The sequence below is a fragment of the Kogia breviceps genome, chromosome 3 (assembly GCF_026419965.1).
Source record: "Kogia breviceps isolate mKogBre1 chromosome 3, mKogBre1 haplotype 1, whole genome shotgun sequence".
NCBI lineage: Eukaryota > Metazoa > Chordata > Mammalia > Artiodactyla > Physeteridae > Kogia > Kogia breviceps.
In genome coordinates this window covers 152,707,315-152,732,155 of record NC_081312.1, presented here as the reverse complement: position 1 = coordinate 152,732,155, position 24,841 = coordinate 152,707,315, and the positions used below count along the sequence as shown (strand labels likewise).

General features: G+C 36.4%; 1 protein-coding gene and 1 pseudogene across 2 annotated transcripts in view; both read left to right on the top strand.

The window, feature by feature from the left end:
* HDGFL3 (HDGF like 3) overlaps window positions 1-24,841 on the top strand; it is a 79,405-nt gene that overhangs the window by 7,263 nt on the left and 47,301 nt on the right. The gene's annotated exons all lie outside the window — the stretch shown is intronic.
* Window positions 14,013-14,614, top strand: LOC131752711 (low molecular weight phosphotyrosine protein phosphatase pseudogene; annotated as a pseudogene).

Genomic DNA, 24,841 nt, shown 5'->3' with positions numbered 1-24,841 from the left:
AGCAGTACTGAAAGCATGGTCTGTAGACTGTTTGTTACCTGTCAGTGAAAAGATAGATATAGAAATTGAGAGCAAGAGTTTAGAAACTTTTTAAGCAATTTGATAGAGTAACTTTTTGTTTGTGAATCTGATTTAAAATTGAGGTTTGTATTTGTATGCCTTTTAATTTTAATTTTCTAATAATACATCTTTAATGTATTTTATTTAAATGTCTGTAACTAATTAGAATTTTTTTTAATTGCTCCTTCACCACAGAATAGAAGTACTGACTATAGAGGATCCTTAACAGTCAATAGTGTTCCTTGCACCGAAAACAATTTGCTCATACTGTAAACTATTTAAACTATCCTTATTTAAAGGAGAGAATGGACTGACCTTCATGTTAGATACTAATTTCACCTGTGTAACAGTTACAGTTATTACACAAGTAATAATGTTCACTGTAGAAAGATTGACATCCCTAGACATACTTACAAGCATCAGGAATATGCACCTATATGTGTAGGTACATAATTTTTGTAATATATACAGTTTTGCAAACTTTTTTCCCCACTAAACACTGTATCTAGAATACTTTCAATGGTAATATGTTTTTATAACATTATTTGTAATAACCATCTGGTAATTTATGGCGTGGACCTATTTTTATAAATTATAACTACTTGCTATTATAAGACATTTATTTTATTTCCAGTTTTATACTATAAAAGAATACTCTGAGAAACATTCTTTTGGCTTAATTATTATTTCCCTAGGACAAGTCTCTGGAAATTATATTTCTGAGTCAAGGGGCATGTGCATGTTTTAAAGCTTTGTATTACAAAGATTTCACTATCTTATCTTACCCACTACCAGAATAAGAGAATACTTGTTTTCTCACATATTCATTAAAAGTAGATGATTCAAACTTTTAAAAATCTTTCTCAATTTAATAAGCACAAATATTTAATTGAATTAATTTCTTTGGTTACAAGTTAGGCAGAATATATGTATCATATATGACATTCTATCAATAATGTATATGTGTCTTGATTATCAAGTTAAAATGAGTATATATAATAACACTACTATGAGGTAGATATCCCCATAAGAGAACCAAGACTTAGCTTAAGAAATTCAACTAAAGACAACTTAATTAAGTGTCTTAACCCCAGACTATTAAGAATGCCACAAGAACATAAGAAATGTGATATCAGATTAGGTAAAGGACTAAAGAAGCATTTGGTGGTATGTAAAAAGACCATACATATATGTGTGTTTGTAGGGCTCACAAGTTTCTGTGAAGCTGGAAATCTTCAGTCAGAGAACATTTACTATTGTAACATTTATTGTATTATCTTTAGTCTATATCTCTTTGAAAGCCCTTTGACACAGGGCAATATAAAAATAAATATTAGTTGTGCATTTAAAGAAAGCAGAGACCCATTAAAATCAATTCTGAATGAGTAGCATGATGTTGACTTAGTGTAAGTTCTAAAACCTCTATGTGTGAGAGAACACATCTACTTTGAACATCAGGTAGGGTAGTTATGAGAGTTACTGGCTCAGTAGAGCCTAGAAGCTAAATCATAAGAACTACTACTACTAGCCTGTGTAACTTCTTGCCAGTTTACTGCATTCCCAATCTCTGTAACAGCATTTTCCTATATACAGTATATCACTGCCATTTGTATATGTAATCTCCTTTCAGCTGATTAAAATGGAGGTAGTAATTGAATTTTTCTACTGTATCTTCTTACTTGATAAGAATTTGCTGTAGTTAGGTAAGTACCATCTGTAGGGTTACAGAGAGCCACTTAGAGGTTTAAAAGAGTGAAATAATCTAATGATTGGTGAGCTCAGACATTTAGAATGACATCCTCCAGATTTCTGAGCAAGACGTCCTGCCATGTCGGGAAAGACAACTAGACAAGGAGTTAAAAGATAAGCACCTCATTCTACCACTCTCTTGGTTTGTTAGGTTTGGGCATCTTTTTTTATTACAACCTCTTTGTAAAACAGGGAGAGTGATAATTCTTAGTCTCACCCTTTTTCCTAGTAATCAAATGTGAAAATATACATGAAGGAAGTGTTTGCTAATTAAGTACCTAATAATTAACCTCCTAGAAACACCAGACCTGGTAAAATCTCAGTAAATGTTTTTGTGGTTTGGCAAGTGTGTCTTTCAGCAGTTTCCTTGTGACTTTATAATAGTGAGTTGGCTTTAGGCTCTGGGAGTTGTGGGGACTTCCCATTAATATTACCTTTCCAGATTTCTGAATGTGATGAGCCATCTCTAGAGGGTCCACATAGCTTCAGGATTTGGGGGCAAACTAAGCTGGACTTCGTTGGCAGATAAATGGTGCCTATGAATCAACTATTCCTCCCACTTGGTCACTGAAACTCAAGCTCTGAGTGGATTCCCTAAGCCTGATTATAGAGTCTTGAAGGCTCCCCAAAAGTGGAGGTACCGTTTCAAAGTGGACTGTGTAATTATTACTAACATATTAGTAACTTCTTAGTTTCTATCAAAATATGTTTAAGATGAGAGTTGTTGTAAGTGATGGGTTCATTTAAGTTCAGTAGTGGTTAGCAAATATAAAAATGAGTTTCACAGAGATTGAAAAACTTTTATGTAGGGAAAAATGTCAAAAAATAAACCCATGCCTTTAGATCTCTTCCTTTTTGTCACTGAAGTAGAACTTTTGTACTAATGACATCTTTAATTTTGGAGGAAATGCATATTTAGAGGGAGCAGTGTTATGAATTCTCAGTTCATTTTTTGGGGGGAGTTAGCATATGTTAAATGGATTGAAAATTAATTCCCTCAAGACTTCTGTTTGACTTTCAAAATGAGACCAGCTATTTTCAAACAAGGCATAACTGTTCTTATCTCCTTTACTGGACTGCTACATGAGGATTAGGTCAATAATTTTGAAAAAGTATTTAGACCTTGGAAATGAGTCATTGTTGCTGATTGATTCTGTTGCAGTCTAGTCTAGTGGCTTTCAGACTTTTTTTGACTGTAACTGACAGTAAGAAATAAATATTAATTTCATACACACACACTAGAAAAAGATTTTCACCAAATCATACTATATGTGATGCATCCTGATGTTTTTATATTTCATTTTGTATAAAATCAGGTTGTAACCCGCAAAATCAGTTTCACAACCTGTAGTTTGAAAAGCACTGGTCTGGTTTGTTAGGCCAAAGGGAAATTAATCTATGTGAGTTATATATGTTTATATAGAACAGTAGTTGGATTTTTGAGATGAGTTAATAGTCCTGAGCTTTTTATTCTGCTGTACCCATAGTCCTACATGGAGGTCACATGAACATAAAAAATGAAGGTTAGGAAGGTTATGTTAGGTCACTTAACCACCCTGGCCAGTATTTTACTTGATTTCCAAAGGTATACAGATCAAATATTTCTACTCTCATTTTCCTTCTATTCTTTGTTTTGTTTTTTGTTTTGTTTTTGCGGTACGCGGGCCTCTCACTGTTGTGGCCTCTCCCGTTGCAGAGCACAGGCTCCGGACGCGCAGGCCCAGCGGCCATGGCTCACGGGCCCAGCCGCTCAGCGGCATGTGGGATCTTCCCGAACCGGGGCACGAACCCGTGTCTCCTGCATCGGCAGGCGGACTCTCAACCACTGCGCCACCGGGGAAGCCCCCTTCTATTCTTTGAACTGCAAATATACCTATTACTTTCTTAGCTTTCTCTATGAAGCTAATTATAGTTTCATACATATGGCTTGTTGAGGGTAATAAGCTTCATACGTTTGCTAACTAGTTAGTGATAAACACTGACTATCTAGTGTTCCCTGGCCGATAATATTGAGGTTCTGGGGTTTTCTTGGGTTTGTGAGACTAGACTGTGGAAGTATCAGGCTATCTATGACTGGGATTGATGAGCTTTTGTTAAGTGCAGAAAACCTATAGGTGCGGTAGGTTTGTGGTACCCTCTGAGGTGGATGTAAAGTCATGGGACTACCACATTTCTAATGCTTCTGTATTTTCTTTACAATCACTTTTGTCCAATCAAAAAGATTTCCTTGCTACTATTTAGATAACAGCAATCTCAGAAGAGACAATCTAATATTGATGATAGTAAGACACCTTCAATTTCTGAAAAAGATATATTTCTGAAAAGTTATAGTAAGCACAGTTTTATATCTTACATCTGGCTGACTGACTCACACAAAATAAGTACACTGCTATTGGAAAATAGCCCCATTATATTAACTGGAAGTATCTGGAAACAAAAGGGTTAGGTTAATCTTTGTGTTAAGTCAGGTATTCAAGAACTCTGGTGGTTCTCCGCTCAGCTTTTTGTCACTGCTGTTGTTCAGTGGCCCTATCTTGTGCTAGGTGGGGTGGCGGGTGAAGGACAGAGCCTTTGATAGAGTTATGAAATTTGATGGTCTCCATTGTTCATTTTTAATAAGCTCCTTGTCTGGGGCAAATATTTATTTAACTACAAGGGATCAGGTAACCCAGAACAAATGTGTCCCTTGTTTTTAATATTGTCGTAAAAGCAAATTACAGAAGTAGGGCAGCTCAGCAAGAGCCGGCGGTTAGAGAAGTTTGTTGAAGTGAAATAGAGATGATGGTGATTGAAGACCCCTCCTTTGCGCCACTAAAATTGCTTCTCATTCAATATTGTAAACTCTAAAAAATAAGCCCTTGACCTCTCTGTTTTCTCTGGGTATCCCAGCTACCTCCTGGCTTCACTCCTTCCTTATCCAAATTAGACCTACGTGATTACTTGAACTGCTCTCACCCCATGCACACTTTCATGCATTCACCCTACAAACTCCTACTGAGACCAACTAGACATAATCACAAAAGCATGCAGACTAGGGCTGCTCCAGGATTAATTTCAGTTAGGTCCTCAACACTGCTCATCACTCCTTTTACTTGACCTGGGTCAGCTCTTTGTCCATCCTCCTCAGGTGTTAGTAGATATTTTTACTACCCTTTTCCAACTCAACTTCTTTCCCCTTATTTTCAGCAAATTATTTTACTTTCATATTTTATATGTTCATTTTCAAGGTGCAGTGGAAGAGCAGGAGCTTTATGTGCAGATAAAGCCATGTCTGCTTACTGTCTCTATCCCTCAACAGATGAATGACCTTGAGTACCTAATCTCTTTGCTTTGATGGACTGTAAAATGGAGACAATAATGCCTTCTTTTCGTTATTTCAAGGATTTTGAACATAAAGAATCTGAAGTTTAACGGATGATCAAAAAATGTTTTTTTCCCTCTCCATTGCCTCTTCCCCATCCTCCTTACTAAGACCCTCCCCTTCTTGCTTGACCCCACCCCTTTTCCTTTCTTCATTCAACATTCAGCAAATATTGATATTTTTGAGTGTTTGCTATGTCCCAAACACTAACACCCTAATAGATGCTGGGGGTAGAGATGTGACAAAACAAAGTTTTGTTCTCATAGACTTTAAGTCATCAGCCTCTTCCCCTCCACTGACTTTCTCTCTTCAGACTACAAAGAATAATCTCTCCTATCTTCCAGGCACTGCTCTCTCTGCTTTCCCTGGTAGCCAAGCTTCTTTAAATAACTGACCTTACTGTCTCTTTTTCACTCCTATCCCAGAAGTCACCATCACCTGCCAATTAATAGAATTCATTTCAATCCTAATTGTTGCCTCTGTAGAAATTAACACTGCTGTTAAAAAAATTCTCTTCCCTTGACTTCCCTAGTGTGTTTCTTTTGAAAGATTCTTCTGCTTCTCTAACCATACCTTTACAGGTTTCTTCTTTGGCTTCAAGCCACCATTCTTCTAAATTTCTGTTTCAGGCCCAGACTTACTATTGTGAGCTTCAAATCCATACATCCGTTTGCCTATTAGACAGCTCCATCTAGCTGTCCCTCAGGTACCACAAATTCATCATCAAAAGTAATCTAGCCATCCCTCCCAACCCAAGTATTCCTGTTTTACTTAAAGATTACTATTTAGCTAGTCACCCCAAAAAACAAAGACCTCAAATTATCCTAGATGCTCCTTATTCTTTGCCTCCAACATCTTATTGATCACCTAATGATGTCAAGAGGGGCTGTGCAAATGGAGGCCTGGTGGTAGTTCTGATAGAAAAAAATAGTGTGAAATTTGATTCATTATACAGCCCAGGGCAGAATAAGAGTGCTAAACACAAAAGAACCTGAGGCATATTCATGTTGTAAACAGGATGTAATTCCAGCAAAACAGTATGACATTAAATTATTAATTTGGATTTTTTTGGTGTCACTTTATTTCTACTTAATAATATATAAATTTATCTTGGTTTTATAATGTATTGTTATAGTAGTAGTACTGTTATATTTGTGCACATTTCAGAACATTATGATAAAATTTTATGACAGCTGGGGTCCACATCATGTTGATATATTCTTTTTAAAAAAATTTATTTTATTGAAGTATAGTTGATTTATGTGTTAATTTCTACTATACAGCAAAGTGATTCAGTTATACCTATATATACATACTTTTTCATATTCTTTTCCATTATGGTTTGTCACAGGATATTGAATATAGTTCCCTGTGTAGGACCTTGTTGTTTATCCATTCTATGTACAATAATTTGTATCTGCTAACCCCAAACTCCCAATCCATCCCTCCCTAGCCCCCCTCCCCCTTGGCAACCACAAGTCTGTTCTCTAGGACTGTGAGTCTGTTTCTGTGTTGTAGGTAAGGTCATGTGTCATATTTTAAATTACACATATAAGTGATATATGGTATTTTATCTTTCTCCTTCTGACTGACTTAGCATGATAATCTCTAGGTCCATCCATGTTGCTGCAAATGGCATTATTTCATTCTTTTTTATGGCTGAGTCATACTTCATTATATATATATTTACCACGTCTTCTTTATCCATTCATCTGTCAGTGGGCATTTAGGTTGTTTCTATGTTTTGGCTATTGTAAATAGTGCTGCAGTGAACATTGAGGTGCATGTATCTTTTTGAATTATAGTTTTCTCTAGATATATGCCCAGGAATGGGATTGCAGGATCATGTGGCAACTCTATTTTTAGTTTTTTAAGGAACCTTCATACTGTTTTCTATTGATGTATTCTTTTATTCTTATTTGTCTAAAAATTATCAAAAATGGAAGTTAAATTTTGTCAAAGTTAAATTTTGTCAAATTGTAATAGTCTTGTAAGTTTTCTCTTTTGGCCTTTTTATTAATTATATATTTTAAATGTTAAATTGTACTTGTATACCTGGAATATACCTTACTTTGTTTCAGTACAGTAATCCCCCATTATCCATGGGGATACATTACAGTACCCCCAGTGGATGCCTGAAATTGCAGTTAATACTGAGCCATATGTATACATTTTTTCCTATACCTATGTACCCATGATAGAGTTTAATTTAGAAATTAGACATGGTAAAATATTAAATAACGAATAATAAAATAAAACAGTTATATCAATACACTGTAATAAAAGTTACGTGAATGTGGTCTTTCTCAAAATATCTTATTGTATAAATTTAATGCCTTTTCATCTTAACACTTACAATGCACTATGGCCATAACTTTTGCAGTTTGGAGTGCAACATCAAAACTAGCATGAATTTCTTTTTCCTTTACAATTTCATGGATAGAATATTCTTTCATACAGTAGATCTTAGCAACTTCAGCAAATGGTATTTTTTCTCTCCTTATTAAGTCGAGAACTTTCACCTTTTCACTTAATGAAAGCACTTCACAGCTTCTCTTTGGCATATCCAAATTGCCAGCATCACTACTCTTGGCTTTGGGGCCCTCATTAAGTAAAATCAAGGCTACTTGAACACTAGCATTGCAGTACTGCAACAGTTGATCTGATAACTGAGACAGCTACTAAGTTATTAACAGGTAGGATATGCTGGACAAAGGGATAATTCATGTCCTACTCCAGGATGGCTTGAGATTTCATAACATTACTGAGAATGGCATGCAATTTAAAACTTATGAATTGTTTATTTCTGGAATTTTCCATTAAATATTTTTGGACCATGGTTGATCACAGGTAACTGAAACCACAGAAAATGAAACTGCAGATAATGGGGGACTATTGTACATACATTTCTTTTTTTGTTGAGATACCATTTAGGTTCCATAAAATTCACCTGTTTTAAATTATACAGTTCAGTGGTTTTTATTATATTCACAATGCCGTACAACCATTGCTAATTCTAGAACATTTTTATCACCCCAAAAGGAAACGCATACCCATTAAGCAGTCTGTCATCATCCATCCTTACCCCCAATCCATGACAATCACTAATCTACTTTGTCTCTAAGAATTTGCTTATTCTGGGTATTTCATTTGAAGGTATCATAGACTATATGGCCAATTGGACTTCCCTGGTGGTGCAGTGGTTAAGAATCCACCTGCCAGTGCAGGGGATTCTTCATCACATGGGTTCGAGCCCTGGTCCGGGAAGAACCCACATGTCGCAGAGCAACTAAGCCCACGCGCCACAACTACTGAGCCTGCGCTCTAGAGCCTGCATGCCACAACTACTGAGCCCACGTGCCACAGTTACTGAAGCCTGCGCATCTAGAGCCCATGCTCCACAACAAGAGAAGCCACTGCAATGAGAAGCCCGTGCACTGCAACGAAGAGTAGCCCCTGCTCGCCACAACTAGAGAAAGCCAGCGCACAGCAATGAAGACCCAACATAGCCATCCATAAATAAATAAATAAATTTATTTATTTTTTAAAAAAATATATGGCCAATTATGTCTGGCTTCTTTAATTTAACATAATATTTTCAAAGTTCATCCATATTGCAGCATGTATCCGTAGTTTATTCCTTTTATTTATTGTTTATTTAATATTCACTTATTTATTTGGTTGTGCCGGGTCTTAGTTGCAGCAGGTGTGCTCCATGTTGTGGCATGCAAACTCTTAGTTGCGGCATGCATGTAGGATCCAGTTCCCCGACGAGAGATCAAACCCAGGCCTCCTTCATTGGGAGCACGGATCCCCAACCACTGTGCCACCAGGGAAGTCCCAATAGTTTATTCCATAGGTACTCCACATTTTGTTTATCTGTTCATCAGTTGATGGTATTTGGGTCATTTCCACTTGGGGCTGTTATAAATAATGCTGCAATGAACATATGTGTACAATTTTTTATGTGGATTTAATGTTTTCAATCTCTTAGGTATATACTTAGGAATGGAACTGCTGGGTCATATGGTAACTCTTTGTTTAACCCTTTGAGAAATTCCCAGACTCTTTTCCAAAGCTGTTATATCATTTTACATTCCATATAGCCTAATGACCTTGACTAGAACCTCCAGTACAATGTTGAATAGAAGTGGTCAAAGTGGACATCCTTGTCTTGTTCCTTATCTTATGCAGGAAATTTTAGTCTTCCACAATTAAGTATGACGTTAACTGTGGGGTTTTCATAGATGCCCTTTATCAGGTTGAGGGTGTTTCCTTGTATTCCTAGTTTGTTGAATGTTTTTATCATGGAAGAATGTTGGATTTTGTCAGATGCTTTTCCTACATCTATTGAGATAACCATGTGATATTTTGTCTTTTGTTCTATTAATATGGTATATTATATTGATTGATTTTTGTGTGTTAAACCAGTCTCACATTCTTGGAATAAAAATTCTTGGTCGGGCTTCCCTGGTGGCGCCAGTGATTGAGAATCCGCCTGCCGATGCAGGGGACAACGGGTTTGTGCCCCGGTCCGGGAAGATACCACATGCCGCGGAGCGGCTGGGCCCGTGAGCCATGGCCGCTGAGCGTGTGCATCTGGAGCCTCTGCTCCGTAACGGGAGAGGCCACAACAGTGAGAGGCCCACGTACCACACACACAAAAAAAATTCTTGGTCGTGGTGCATATTTCTTTTTATACATTGCTGGATTCTGTTTGCTAATAAGAAATAGAATCCCTGACACATGACAGTTGAACTTATAATATTTCGACTTCATGATGGTACAAAAGTGATACACATTCAGTAGAAACCTCGCTTCAAGTTTTGAATTTTGATCTTTTCCCAGGCTAGCGATATGCAGTAAGATACTTCCTCCTGAGGATGCCCAGCATCCTCCTGATGCTGGGCAGTGGCAGTGAGACGTAGCTCCCAGTCAGCCACACTGTCACTAGGGTAAACAGCCAATACACTTAGAACCATTCTATATCCATACAACCATTCTGTATTTCACTTTCAGAATAGTATTCCATAAATTACATGAGATGCTCAACATTTTATTATAAAATAGGCTTTGTGTTAGATTGTTTTGCCCAACTGTAGGTTAATATAAGTGTTCTGAGTACATTTAAAGTAGGCTAGGCTAAGCTATGGTATTCGGTATGTTAGGTGTATTAAATGCATTCTGTCTTAATGATAATTTCAGTTTATGATGGGCTTATTGGGATGTAACTCCATCATAAGTTGAGGAAGATCTGTATTTTTGTTGTAGATTTTTGCATCTCTAGTCGTAAGTGATACTGATCTATAGTTCCGTTTTCTTGTGATGTCTGTTTCTGGGATCCTGGTATCAGAGTAATACAGGCCTCAAAAAATGAGTTGGGGAGTGTTCCTCCTCTTCCATTTTTTGAAAGAGTTTGTGAAGGATTGGTATTAATTCTTTAAATGTTTGGTATGATTCACCAATGAAGCTATCTGGACCTGAGCTTTTCTTTGTGGGTGGTTTTTTTTTTTAAATTTTAAACAGCTTTATTGAGATTTAACTGACATAAAATATTGTGTAAATTTAAGATGTACAACGTGTTGATTTGATACACTTACACATTATAAAGTGATTACCCTAGTAGGGTTAGTTAGCACTTCAGTCACCTCACATAATTACCATTTCTTTTGTAGTGAGAACTTTTAAGATTTACTCTCAGCAACTTTCAAGTCTATACAGTATTGTTAACTATAATCACCATGTTGTATGTTAGATCCCCAAAACTTACTCATCTTATAACTGGAAGTTTGTATCCTTTGACCAACATCTCCCAATTTCCCCTACCCTCCAGTCCCTAGCAACCATCATTCTACTCTTGTTTCTATGAGTTGCACTTTTTTAGATTCTTTGTGGTAGTTTTTTTTATTATTTATGGTATTTTTTAAAATAATTCAATCTCATATTATAGCTCTACTCACATTTTCTGTTTCTTCTTCAGTGGATTTAAATAGTTTGTGCCTTTCTAGGAATTTGTTCATTTTATCTAGGTTATCTAATTTGTTGGCATACAGTTATCCATACTATTCTCTGATAGTCTTTTTTATTTCTGTAAGGTCAGTAGTAATGTTCTCTTTTCGTTCCTGATTTTACTAATTTGAATCTTCTCTCTTTTTTCTTAGTCATTCTAGCCTAAGATTTGTCAATTTTATTGATCTTGTCAAAGAACTAACTTTTGGTTTCATTGATTTCCTGTATTTTTCTATTGTCTGTTTTACTTATTTCCACTCTAATCTTTATTTTTTTTCTTCCTTTTATTTGCTTTAATTGGTGTGCTATTCTTTTTCCAGTTTCTGAAGGTAGAACGTTAGCTTATTGATTTGTGATCTTCCTTTTTTAAAAAAAAATTACATGAATGAATCAACAGTTTAAATTTTATTTATTTATTTTTGGCTGTGTTGAGTCTTCGTTTCTCTGTGAGGGCTTTCTCTAGTTGCGGTGAGCAGGGGCCACTCTTCATCGCGGTGCGCTGGCCTCTCACTATTGTGCAGAGCACAGGATCCAGACGCGCAGGCTCAGTAGTTGTGGCTTATGGGCCCAGTTGCTCCGCGGCATGTGGGATCTTCCCAGACCAGGGCTTGAACCCGTGTCTCCTGCATTGGCAGGCAGATTCTCAACCACTGCGCCACCAGGGAAGCCCCATGATCTTCCTTTTTAATATAGGTGTACATAGCTATAAATTTCTCTCTAAGCATTGCTTTCACTGAATCCCATAAGTTTTGGTATATTATGTTTATGTTTTCATTCATCTACAAGTAATTTTAATTTTCCTTGTGATTTCTCCTTTGCCAATTGTTTATTTAGTAACGTGCTAATTTCTATATATTTGTGAATTTCCCAAATTTCCTTTTATTAGTGATGTCTAATTTCATTACCTTGTGGTCAGAGAACATACTTTGTATGACTTCAGTCCTTTTAAATTCATTGAAGCATGTTTTGTGACCTAAGGTATGTTCTATTCTGGAGAATATTCCATGTACACTTGAGAAGAATGCATATTCTGCTGCTATTCAGTGAAGTGTTCTATAGATGTCTGTTAGGTCTAGTTAGTTTATAGTGTCTTTTGTTTCCTTTTTGATCTTCTGTCTAGTTTAGTTGTTCTATCCGTTATTTAGAGTGAGGTATTGAAGTCTCCATCTATTATTGTTGAATTGTCTATTCTACTTTCAGTTCTGTCTGTTGTAGTAAGTCCTTTGTCTGATTTCTTTCACAGCTTTGCTGATTTGGTAAAATGTGTGGTAAGCTTTCCAATTTTTAGATGCCCTAAAATAATTTCTATTTTTTAAAAAATTATTTTTGGCTCCATTGGGTCCTCATTGCTACATGTGGGCTTTCTCTAGTTGTGGCAAGCGGGGGCTACTCTTTGTCACAGTGTGCGGGCTTCTCATTGCGGTGGCTTCTCTTGTTGCAGAGCACGGGCTCTAGGCACACGGGCTTCAATAGTTGCAACATGTGGGCTCAGTAGTTGTGGCGCACGGGCTTAGCTGCTCTGCGGCATGTGGGATCTTTCCGGACCAGGGTTCGAACCCGTGTCCCCTGCCTGCATTGGCAGGCAGATTCTTAACCACTGCGCCACCAGGGAAGTCCCTAAAATAATTTCTATTTAGCAAGCAAGCAAGTCTGTTTCCAAGACTTGAAAGACCTTAAACCCACTTAAGGCCCGGAAACTTTTTGAGGGTTTTTTTGGGCATCTTTTAAATCAATTTCATGGTTATTGGTTTATTCACATGTTCCACTCTTCTTGAGTCAATTCTACCATTTTTATTTTCCTAGTAAAATGTCTATTTCATAGATACAGTAAACCTTCTAGTATAGATTTTATATATATATATCATTCTATTATAATGTTTAGTCTCAGTCACTATAGTTACATCTCATTACTAATCTTATATATTTTTTAAAAAATTGTATTTAGATTTGCCAAAGATGTGTCAGCTTTATTGTCATTTTTTTCACCAAAACTCTAGCTCTTGGTTTTTATTTCTCCCTTTTATTTTTATTTTATTTTATTTTTTTGGTTAATCAGTTCTCCTATTTTTTTTCCCCTACATCGTGAATTTCTGATTTCATCTTCACTACCTTTCTTTTCTTCTATTTCAAAAGTCATGAAATTTCTTTGAAATTTTTTTTGAAAATGAAAAATTTTAAAGCTAGTTTTCCTAAGGTCAGATTTGGCTTCAACATGTAGATTTGGGTAATTGGTGTTTTATAATCATTTTCAACATAGATTTAAATTGTGATTTTCTTTTCTTTTTTGGCCTAAGAGATGTTTAGGAGATAATTTTAGAAATTATCATTGGTTAAAAGTTTTTATACAATGTTTAAATTTGTTTTTTTAGCATGATTACCTTGTTATCAGAGTATGTAGTCTTTTAAACTATTTTTTAATTTGAGTTTTCTTTTAATATGTGATCAACTTTTAAAAAATATTTATTTGTTTACTTATTTGGCTGCACCAGGTCTTAGTTGCAGCATGCAGGATTTAGTTCCCTGACCAGGGATTGAACCCAGGTCCCCTGCATTGGGAATGCAGAGTCTTAACTGCTGGACCATGAGGGAAGTCCCTGTGATCAACTTTTTTAAAGTGTTCTTTGTATTCCTAAAAAGAAGGCTTGTAGCAGTCAATATTTAGAGATGCAGAAGTATAGCTACCATATCTATTATATTTCTACGTATCTCTCACAATATTTTTGACTGTTTAGGAAATGTCAGGGCTTCACTTGCCACATAAGTGTTTAGGACTTATAACTCCAGGGTAGTGTACCTTTTGTCAGAATATAATGCTCCAAGTGGGCTCCTCTATGCGCGCGGGAAGATGGCCATATGGGTGACCAAGTCAGTGCTGTTCGAGTGTCTGGGTAACATCTGTCGATCACCCATTGCAGAAACAGTTTTCAGGAAACTTGTAACTGATCAAAACATTTCAGATACTTGGAGGATAGACAGTGCAGCAGAGTCCATGTATGAACCAGGAAACCCTCCTGATTATCAGGGGCAGGCTTGCATGAAGAAGCATGGTTATCCCTATGAGTCACATTGCCTGGCAGGTTACCAAAAAAGTCTTTGCCACTTTTGATTATATACTATGTATGGATGAAAGCAACCTGAGAGATGTGAATAGGAAAAGTAATCAAGTTAAAAACTGCAGAGCAAATATTGAACACTTGGGAGCTAGGAGCCACAGGAACAACTCGTTATTGAAGATCCTTATTATGGTAATGACGCTGACTTTGAGACCGTCTACCACCAGTGTGTGCGGTGCTGCAGAGCCTTGCTGGAGAAGGTTCACTGACCCGGGTCCAGTCCTGCTGCGGCCCAAGCTCGTCCCCATAGGCCCGCATTCTCAATCGAGTGACACAGTGTCACCATTCCCTAGCCAAGGCTGCAGCCCTTTCTTCAGTTGACTCACTGTTTCTTATCTTAAAAAATAATTGTAGATGGAAATCAGTTGTTGTGTTTGGCGGAAGAATAAATAAAAATTTTGATTCAGACAGTTTATAGGGTAAATGTTCTTAGACTAGTTGAACCTCCCACTTCAACCCAGTTACAAACATAGTGGAACAAACAAAATAGTAGAGCAACAAAATAGAACATAATGAAGTAAAACATCACTGTAAGGCCCATCAGCATCTGAGCCCATCGACACTTCCAAGAATCTGCACTACATCTTCCCTCTGTGTGGATGGGGCCCCCTGCCCTGCACTACCTCTTGATGCCAGGGCCTGGTGTCCAATGATGTTGGTGAGAAGTGTTCATACACGCTCACAGTGCACACTTGTGCATTTACAGGACAGGAAGGAGGAATATTTGTGGGATTTATCTTTAGCACCTTCACTCCTTAGTTTGTGTCTGTCTAGTTTATTTCATAAGGAAGTTAGCTTCTTTGTTCCCATTTGAACCACTTTGCCTCTGGAAATGTAATTATGTCCGGGAAGAAGGACACTTGTGTGCTGGTTTACCTTAGATTAGTTTGAGGACCTTGCCTGCTTTTACGTGCATGTAATTAACCTGAATGTCAAATATAGATGAGCTTAGGTGGGAAGAAAATAAGTTGGAAAAAGAAAAAGTCCTTTTATATTGGAATGCTTAAATATTGATATGTTAAGTATTCTTTTATCAGTGCTTAGTTTATAGGTAAATATAGGTAATTTCTGTGCACTTGGAGATGACTGATCTAAAATTCATATGAATATATGTCAGAAAAGATTGTTTTCAAATAAACTGGGGAAATTACAAAAATATATATATATAACGAGCCACTTCATAATTTTTTAGCTTGTAAATTATGGTACTTGTAACCTGCTTTTATTTTTGTATACATTTGGCTGTTGTGTTTTTATCCAGCCTTTTATTCATAACTTTTCTTTCTTGTTTTAAGATGTAAATTGTATAAACAGTATATATGTAGCTTAATGTTTTTTGACCACCCCTGGGAGATATTCCCCTATTCCACTCTTTGTTAACAGACTTCCTCAAGATTTTATCTACTTTTTTTTTTTTTTTTTTGTGGTACGCGGGCCTCTCACTGCCGTGGCCTCTCCCGTTGCGGAGCACAGGCTCCGGACGCACAGGCCCAGCGGCCATGGCTCACGGGCCTAGCCGCTCCGCGGCACGTGCGATCTTCCTGAACCGGGGCACGAACCCGCGCCCCCTGCATCAGCAGACGGACTCCCAACCACTGCACCACCAAGGAAGCCCTATCTACTTTTTTTGGTTAGCAGAAATGCTTCCTGGTTTTAAACAGTTTGTTGTGTAACATTCTTAATTTCTGTCATTGAAACTTTCATCTTTTTAATTTCCAGTTATTTCCTTGTGAAGGCGGGGCTATGTGAATTGGGTAACACTAGTGTTCCATCATCATATTCCCATTAAGTGTTCATTGAGTATATACTCTGGGTTAGTCTCCATGATAGACTTGATAGACTTAGCATTACAAAAATGAATGAGACATGACCTTACCTTGAAAAAGCTTGAGATAGGTTAAGGAAGAGAACCATAGATGCATAAAGGAAAAGAATAAAAGTGAGATATGTGCAGAAAGTGATGAGAAGATTTTCTTATCAACAAGGCAGCTAGACTAAATGAACAAGTAATAAAACTGACCAAGCCAGAAGGAACATGAAAAAGAGAATAGAGACATTTTTTATTGGCATTTCCTTACAAAAAGGCTGGGTTTCAGCCCTTTTTTGGTTATAGGACATTGAAATGTAGTTTTTAGAACTATTTATTGTCCTATTATTTGTAATAGGACTTACACAATTTAACTGTTATATAGAGAGAACACTGCATCTTGAATGGACCGTCCTTTACATTTTGTGCTATTGCTTCCTGCCTCCCTGCAGTCAGTTTTGAAGTTGTTAATGAAAAGTTTAGTGATAGTACCTTCTGAGACTTAAGATTTGAAATGACTTCCAGTGTTGTTACTTTGAGGGGAGGGATGAGAAAACTAAAATGCGTTAAACTTCTTGACCAAGTGACTTTCTCAGAGTTACAGAGCAAGTTAGTAGGAAGAACTGCAGTACAATCTTTACTCACCTACGTAGGGTGAGAGGGAGAAGTGAAAGAAAATACGGAATTCACTCTAACCATTTTGACAGACAGAAACCCTTATTTAATTTAGAAAATTTAAGGCTCAGGTAAGAAAAGGGTTTAAAACCAGTCTTAGGATGAGCTATTTATGTGCTAATTGTAATTTTTTTCTTTTTAATTGTGTTAAAATATACATAACAAAATTTACTATTTTTAAGTGGACAATTCAGTGGTATTGAGTACATTCACATTGTTGTGTAACCATCACCATCATCCATCTTCAGAACTTTTTCATATTGTAAAACTGAAACTCTGTACGCATTAAACAATAACTCCCCATTCTCCTCTACCCCCAAACCTTGTCAGCCACCATTTTACTTTCTGTCTCTATGAATTTGACTTCTCTGTGTACCTCATATAAGTGGAATCATACAGTACATGTCTTTTTTGTGACCAGAGTATTTCACTTAGCATAATATCCTCAAAGTTCATCCACGTGGTAGCATGTATTAGAATTTCTAACTTCTTGAGGCTGAATAATATTTTACTGCATGTATATCCCACATTTTGTTTCTTCATTCATTCGTTGATAAAAACCCAGAATGCTTCCACCTTTTAGCTGTTGTGAATAATGCTGCTATAAACGTGTGGGTACATATATCTCTTCAATACCCTGCCTTTAATTCTTTTGGTTATATACTCAGAAGTAGAATTGCTGGGTCATATGATAATCCTATTTTTAATTTTTTTTAGGAAATACCATACTGTTTTCCATAGGGACTGCACCATTTTACATTCCCTCCAACAGTGCACAAGGGTTCCAGTTTCTCCATATCTTTGCCAACACTTTATATTTTCTGGGGTTTTTTTTGGGGGGGTGGTTTTTTTTTTTAAAGTAGCCACTTTAATGGGTATGAAGTGATATCTCATTGTGGTTTTGATTTGCATTTCCTTAATGATTATCCATGTTGAGAATGTTTTCATGTGCTTTATTAGCCATTTGTATATCTTTGGGGAAGTATATCTTCAAACCCTTTGCCCATTTTTTAATTGGGTAATTTGGGGGGGTTTGTTATTGAGTTGTAAGAGTTCTTTATATATTCTAAATATTATTAACTCCTTATCAGTTATATGATTTGCAAATATTTTTCCCATTATGTGGACTCCCTTTTCACTCTGTTGATCATTGTGCTTGTTGTTATTTGTTTATTTATTTTTAAGTCTTTATTGAATTTGTTGCAGTATTGCTTCTGTTTTATGTTTTGGTTTTTTAGCCACGAGGCATGTGGGATCTTAGCTCCCAGACCAGGGATTGAACCCACACCCCCTGCATTGGAAGGCAAAGTCTTAATAAATGGACCGCCAGGGAAGTCCCTGTAATTTATTTTAAAATAAGCAAAGAACAGGACTCTGAACAGATATTCCTGGGACAGTGAGTTTTTATGGATATCCATATGCAGCATATGTGGGGAAAGCAAGAGCAGTGAAATATGAGGTCCTGGGGTCATTGTGATCTTATCAGAAAGATGGAAAGGTAAGAATGAAGACAAAGCACAAGTTTGCCCAGGCCTAGCCTTATATGAGGTAGCTGGGTATAATTGAGAACAAGGAAAATGAGATACAGTGTTCAGAAAATGCCTGTGAGTGATTATTTAAATGTTTAAATGAGCTTTTGCATAGATGAGGCAGTCAAGATGGTTTGGCTAAGCTACCACCTTTATTTGTCAAAAACAGGCATAGTTTAAGACTATTATATGCTTTAATTTTGTTTTATGTGTAGAATTATTCAAATTTACAAGTGATGAATTTCATCCCTGAGACATGAACTGAAGGAAAGAATCTCTGAGAAAATCATCCTGTGGAATTTTTGGTGTTTTCTTCCTACTGTCTACTTTCTATTATTAAGTATTTGTTTAGCAGCCCTGTCAGGAACACAGTCATTACATTTTTGGGGGTTTTGGTTTTTTCTTTCTTTTTTTTTTTTGGTAGATTGGTGCTTTTGGCAGAAAGACAAAACTAATTTCATATATTTATCCTTAAAAAGAGATAAATTACAATTGGATACATTTAGCAGATGGTTCTAAATCCTTAGAATATTATTAATGCTGCTATAGGTTAAATTTCTGAGGCACTTCATGGTTTATCATACTTGTACTTTGCTTCTGTGATTTTGCCTTTTGTTTGATATCAGCAGTCTAGGGCATAGGTCCCTGTTTTCAGAGCCATTCAGGATAATTGCTTCTATACTAAATTTGAAAGTTTGCAAAGAGTATTTGCTTTTTCCAAACTTTGTGCTGTTTCTTCCCTTTCTCGCTGGCTTTTTTAAAGTCCTTTTATGCTATGCCTTATGATTGTCCAAAGCCTTTCTTTATGGTACTGTAACACGTCTGTGTTCTTTAAATTTTTTTTTTCTGGTAAAGAACATTAGGATGTGAGCAATGACTCTATTAAATAAGAATAGCCGGGGTTTCCCTGGTGGCGCAGTGGTTGAGAGTCCGCCTGCCGATGCAGGGGACACGGGTTCGTGCCCCGGTCCGGGAAGATCCCACATGCCATGGAGCGGCTAGGCCCGTGAGCCTTGGCTGCTGAGCCTGCACGTCCGGAGCCTGTGCTCCGCAACGGGAGAGGCCACGACAGTGAGAGGCCCGCGTACCGCAAAAAAAAAAAAAAAAAAAAAAAAAAAGAATAGCCAGAGTAAAGAGTATGTAAACACCTCAGGTAACAAGAAGAATCAATAAATTAGTCAAATAGAAGACAGACTTTGAAGAACATATCTAGAAAGCAAAAGAAGTGTTTGGAGACAAATATAAGGGAAGAGATTATAAACAACAAGTATATTTCAGAGAGAGTCAGCTTGGTAACAACATGAACTCTAGAAGACAGGACAGATATTTCAAAATTAATTATCTGAAGTATAATAAAGGAAAATTTCTAGACTTTGATTAAGAAAGACCTATCATCGGAAATAGATAAGGCTGATCACATTTTAGATTCTAATACATATTTTGGTTAAGGTTTTATATCTTATACTAAATTTATAATTCTGTATGCTTCCAAGCAAGGAGTGAGAGTTAAACAGTATATTAGCTTGTCAAGATTCACAATAAACTATGTTGGGATTTTGATTGAATTTGAATTATATTTATGGATTAATATGGAAAAATTGACATCTTATTAAGGTTTCTAATACATGAGTGTGGTCTGTTTCTTCATTTATGTGGGCTTTCTTAAATGTTTTTAAATTGTTTTATAAGTCTCTGTACATTCTTAGGTATCTTATACTTTTTGTTGCTGTTATAAATGAGTGTTTTTAAATTATGTTTTTGTTTTGTTGTCCTTTAAAATATATATGGAAGGGTAGATAACCAAGACAAGACATTTCTGAACAGTAAGAACAAGATGGTGGGACTTGTCCTATCAGATATCAAAATGTAGAATTGTTCAAATAGTAGTTAATAGTTAATTAAGGCAGTGTTTGGCTCAGGGAGAGTTGTACTGACCAGTAGAACAGAATGGTTACCCAGAAACTGGTCCACAGATATATGGACAAGGGTGGCATTGCAGGTAGGGGAGGGGTGATATGGAGAGAGTATTTTTAAACAATGCTAGCATGATTAGTTATCCATATGAGTTCATTATATAGTATCCATATGAAGATGAATCCCTATTTCATACTATATACAAAGATCATTTCTACATAGATGAAAGCGTAAAAAGCTTTTAAAGCATATGGGGAGAATATATTATATCCCTGGAGTAGGGAAGAATTTTCTATGACAACACAGAAAAAAACTAGCCATAGAAGGAAAAATTGATAAATTTTAGTACGTTAAAATCAAGTGCTTCTGTTCCGTTAAAAAATCCTTTAATGAACTTGAAAATATAAGTCACAACCTGAAGGAAGTTGCTACACACAGAACCAGCAAAGCTTTAGTATACAGAATGAATCAATAAGAAAAAGACAAATAGCTGGATAGTAAAATAGGCAAAAAGACATGAACAGCCATTTCATAGAAGAATTACATGAGGCCTGTAAATATAGTAAAAGATGCTCAACCTTATTAGTAGTTAGGGAAATGCAAATTAAGGTCATAATGAGATTGCCAAAAATTAAGAGGTTTTCCAGTATCATATGTTGGAGGGGATGTGGATCAACAGGATTTTTTTTTTTTTTTGGCCATTATCTGTGTTTTATTAGACTCTGTGATTATTTATTTGAGTATATTTTTTCTTTTTTTTTAAATTGAAGTATAGTTTACAATGCTGTGCCCATCTCTGCTGTGCAGCAGAGTGACTCAGTTATACACATACAGACATTCTTCCTTAAAACTCTTTTCCATTATTGTTTATCCCAGGAGATTGGATATAGTTCCCTGTGCTATACAGTAGGACCTTGTTGTTCATCCCAATAGGAATTCTTTTATTAATTTTTTTAAATTTCATTTATTTATTTTTGGCTGCGTCAGGTCTTCGTTGCTGCCCGCGGGCTTTCTCTAGTTGTGGTGGCTTACCTTGTTGTGGAGCACGGGCTCTAGGCACACAGGCTTCAGTAGTTGTGGCTCGCGGGCTTAGTTGCTCTGCAGCACGTGTGATCTTCCCAGACCAGGGCTCGAACCCATGTTCCCTGCATTGGTAGGCGGATTCTTAACCACTGCACCACCAGGGAAGTCCAGCAATAGGAATTCTCATACACCACTGAAGGAGTATAAATTGGTCAGCCACTTTGGAAAACAGATTAGCTTTATGTTGTGAAGTTGAATTTTGCATACTTTCTGACTCAACATCTGTAATCCTAGAGAAACTCAAATGTGTGTACTAGAAGATGTGTACAAGAATATTCACACCAACATGATTCATAATAGCAAAAATACTTGGAAGTAACCCAAATGTCCTTGACAGAGAATGGAAAATTAAATGGTGGTATATTGATGTAAAATATTAAACATTAAAAATGAATGAACTACAGCTATATATTGGTTCCTTTCAATGTAATTAGGCTAGCTTTGCGATGATCGGTGTCAAAAAATAATAAAGCAACATTTAGTCATTCTTGAAAAAAAAAATTTACACTGAATTCCTACTATGTGCCAGGCACTGTTTTGGGTGCTAGGGATTTAGTAGTGAACGAGAATGGACGTGTTTTCTGTCCTCATAAAGCTTATGTTTTAGTTTAGAGTGGGACAGATGACTAAGCAAGCAAGCAAAGCAATCTGTAATTTAATGTAACCGTAAGAGATATGGAAAAGATGAAGCAAGCGAAGAGGATAGCATATGATGTGATGCTGTGTGGGAGTGTGTTTCTGCACAATCAAGGAAGGGTTTTCTGAAAATGTGATATTTGAGCAGAGTCAAATGTTGGAGAGGAAAGAGTCGTACGGCTCTGGGGTAAAAGTTGGAATGAGCTTGTCATATTCAAGGAAGAGCAAGAAGGTAAATGAGGCTAATACAGAATGAGCTAGGGCTAGGGGCAGAAAGGCAGGAGATGAGTTCAAGGAGGTAGACAAAATTCCTATCATGGGTCTTACAGCTTTAGCAATGAGTTTAGAATTTTTAAAAATATGGAAAGTCATTGGAGTGTTTCAAGCAGAATGACATGATCTGACTTATGTTTAGGATCTGAAGAATTGATTGCTGTGGGCAGAGGTAGGGGCTAGGGAGGTGGATGCAAAGGGCCCAGTTAGGAGCCTTTTGTAGAAGTTTAGGCATTAGATGATGGTAGAGTAGACCAGAGCAGACAGAAGTGGATGTAGAAAGAAATGGTTAGTTTGGTGATATATTTGAGGGGGTATAATTGAAAGAAATTAGTGTTATTGAGACATATCTTTGTGGGAGAGAAGTAAATCAATAATGACTTCCAGGTTTCGAATAGGAGCAGCTGGTTGGACAGTGATGTCATTTACTCACATTAGAGAATACTGAAAGATAAACGGGTTAAGCCATAAGATTAAGAGTTGAAATGCCTATGAGACACTGAAGTAGTTGAGTCTGACGCTCAAATGGGAGGTCTGGATTTGGGGGGTAGAAATATGAGACTCATCAATGTATAGATGGCATTCAGAACCATGGAATTGGATGAAATCACCAGGGGAGTAAGTCTGTGTAGAGAAGAGGAGCTGTGAAAAGAAGACTGAAAAGAAGTGGATGGTGAGAAAGGAAAAAAAAAAAAATCAGGAGAGTGTAGTATCCTGGAACTCAAGAGAAGAAAATGTTTCAATGGACATATTATATAACAGAGAAATATATTTGCAATGGAGAGTATAGGTATCAGGTTAATGTATTACAGATGAATAGTAAAAAGACAGAAGCCTATAGAGAAATGCAAAAATGACGTGAATAGGCAATTAATTGAAGGGTAAATCCTAATCGCCAATAAACCTATGAAAAGATGCTTAACGTCACCATTAATCAGGGAAATGCACATTTAAAAGAGCAGTAATGCCTAATGCTGTCAGAGATTGGAAGGGAGGTCATTTTCATATCTTGGTAGAAAAGTGAATTATTATAACCTTTTTTGAAAGCAGTCTGGCAATATCTATTAAAATGAAAAATACCTCTAATATATGATCCAACAGTCTCACTCCTGGAAATCGTATCTCATGGAAATAGAAGCACCAATGCATAAAAATCTAGGTATGTTTACTGTAGCCTTTTTTAAAGGCAAAAACACTAAAAATAAGGTAAATTCCTTATTTAACATTCCTCAGGAAAAAGTTGGGTAAATTATAGGTTATCTAATCACTGGATTATTATGCAGTCATTAAAAATAAATGAGTTAAATCTATGCCAGTTGACTTCGAAGACTTTTAATAATGCAGAGAATTTGATAAAATGTGATTCATTTTGTGTGCATGTGTATGTGAGAGAGAAACACCGTAGTCGCCCCCCCCACAAAAAAAACACTTCTGCCTATGTGTAAAATATTTGTATATGAACATGGAGAAAAGCATACTTTGCTATGAATAGTCATGTCTCGATATTCTCAGGGGGATTGGTTCCAGTACCTCTGCATATACCAAAATCTGCAGACACCCAAGTCCTTTATATGTAACCTACACACATCCTCCCATATACTTTACATCATCTCTAGCTTACTTATAATACCTAATACAATGTAAATGCTGTATAGTTACCAGCACTTGGCAAATTCAAGTTTTGCTTTTTTGGAATTTTTTTTCTCAAATAATTTTCATTCCACTATTGGTCGAATCAGCAGATGAGGAACCATGACTACGAAGGTGCCAACTGTAATCATTACCTTGGGATAAGTAGGTCTGAGAGAGGTTGTAGAGGTAAACCTCCACTCACCTACCACTCAATACGTGTACACACACACACACACACACACACACACACACACACACACACACACCCCTCTACTTAAAAGAAAAAGGATCTTTATGATAAAACAGCTTCTGTGACATATCCCATTTATGTAAAATTTATGTGCGTGTATATAAAAGACATGAAAAGATAGTCACCAAAATAATAATCTAAAGTATAATTAATTTTTTTAAATAAAATGCTAAATTGGGATATACTTGTCATCACTTTTTTTCTCCTTTCAATACCGGTTCAGATGGAGAATCTTGATATTGATCAGATAAATTCAATTTTCAGATAGAATAAAGATAATTTTGAAAAAAATTTACAAGATTATTATCATTTTGTGCTCTTCACTAACTTCTGTTTCAACATCCATATTTCTTTTGTAGTCTTAACAAACAGTTTGTTTGGGATATAAGCTAAATATGAGACAAAGAATAAAAATTAGAACAGATTAATGGTCAAATCCAGAAGCAGCTAGCTGTGTTCAGTTGAGTGATAAACCTAACTGAATATTTCAGTCGTGAACACACTTACCTACTATTGCTATACATATTTGCTCAGTAGATACAAAGAGGCTCTCATACTGTTCAATTTTAGAAAGAAAGTATTTAAATTATTGTATTTATTGATTTTTAAATTGAAATTGAAACAGATACCATGACTGTCATTAATAATGCAAACTTCTCAGAGCACTGTGAAGACCTGTGGGTTTGGAAACTACCATTTACAAAATGTTGGATTCTAGCCTAGCTGATTTTCTCTTGCCTTGTCTTCATG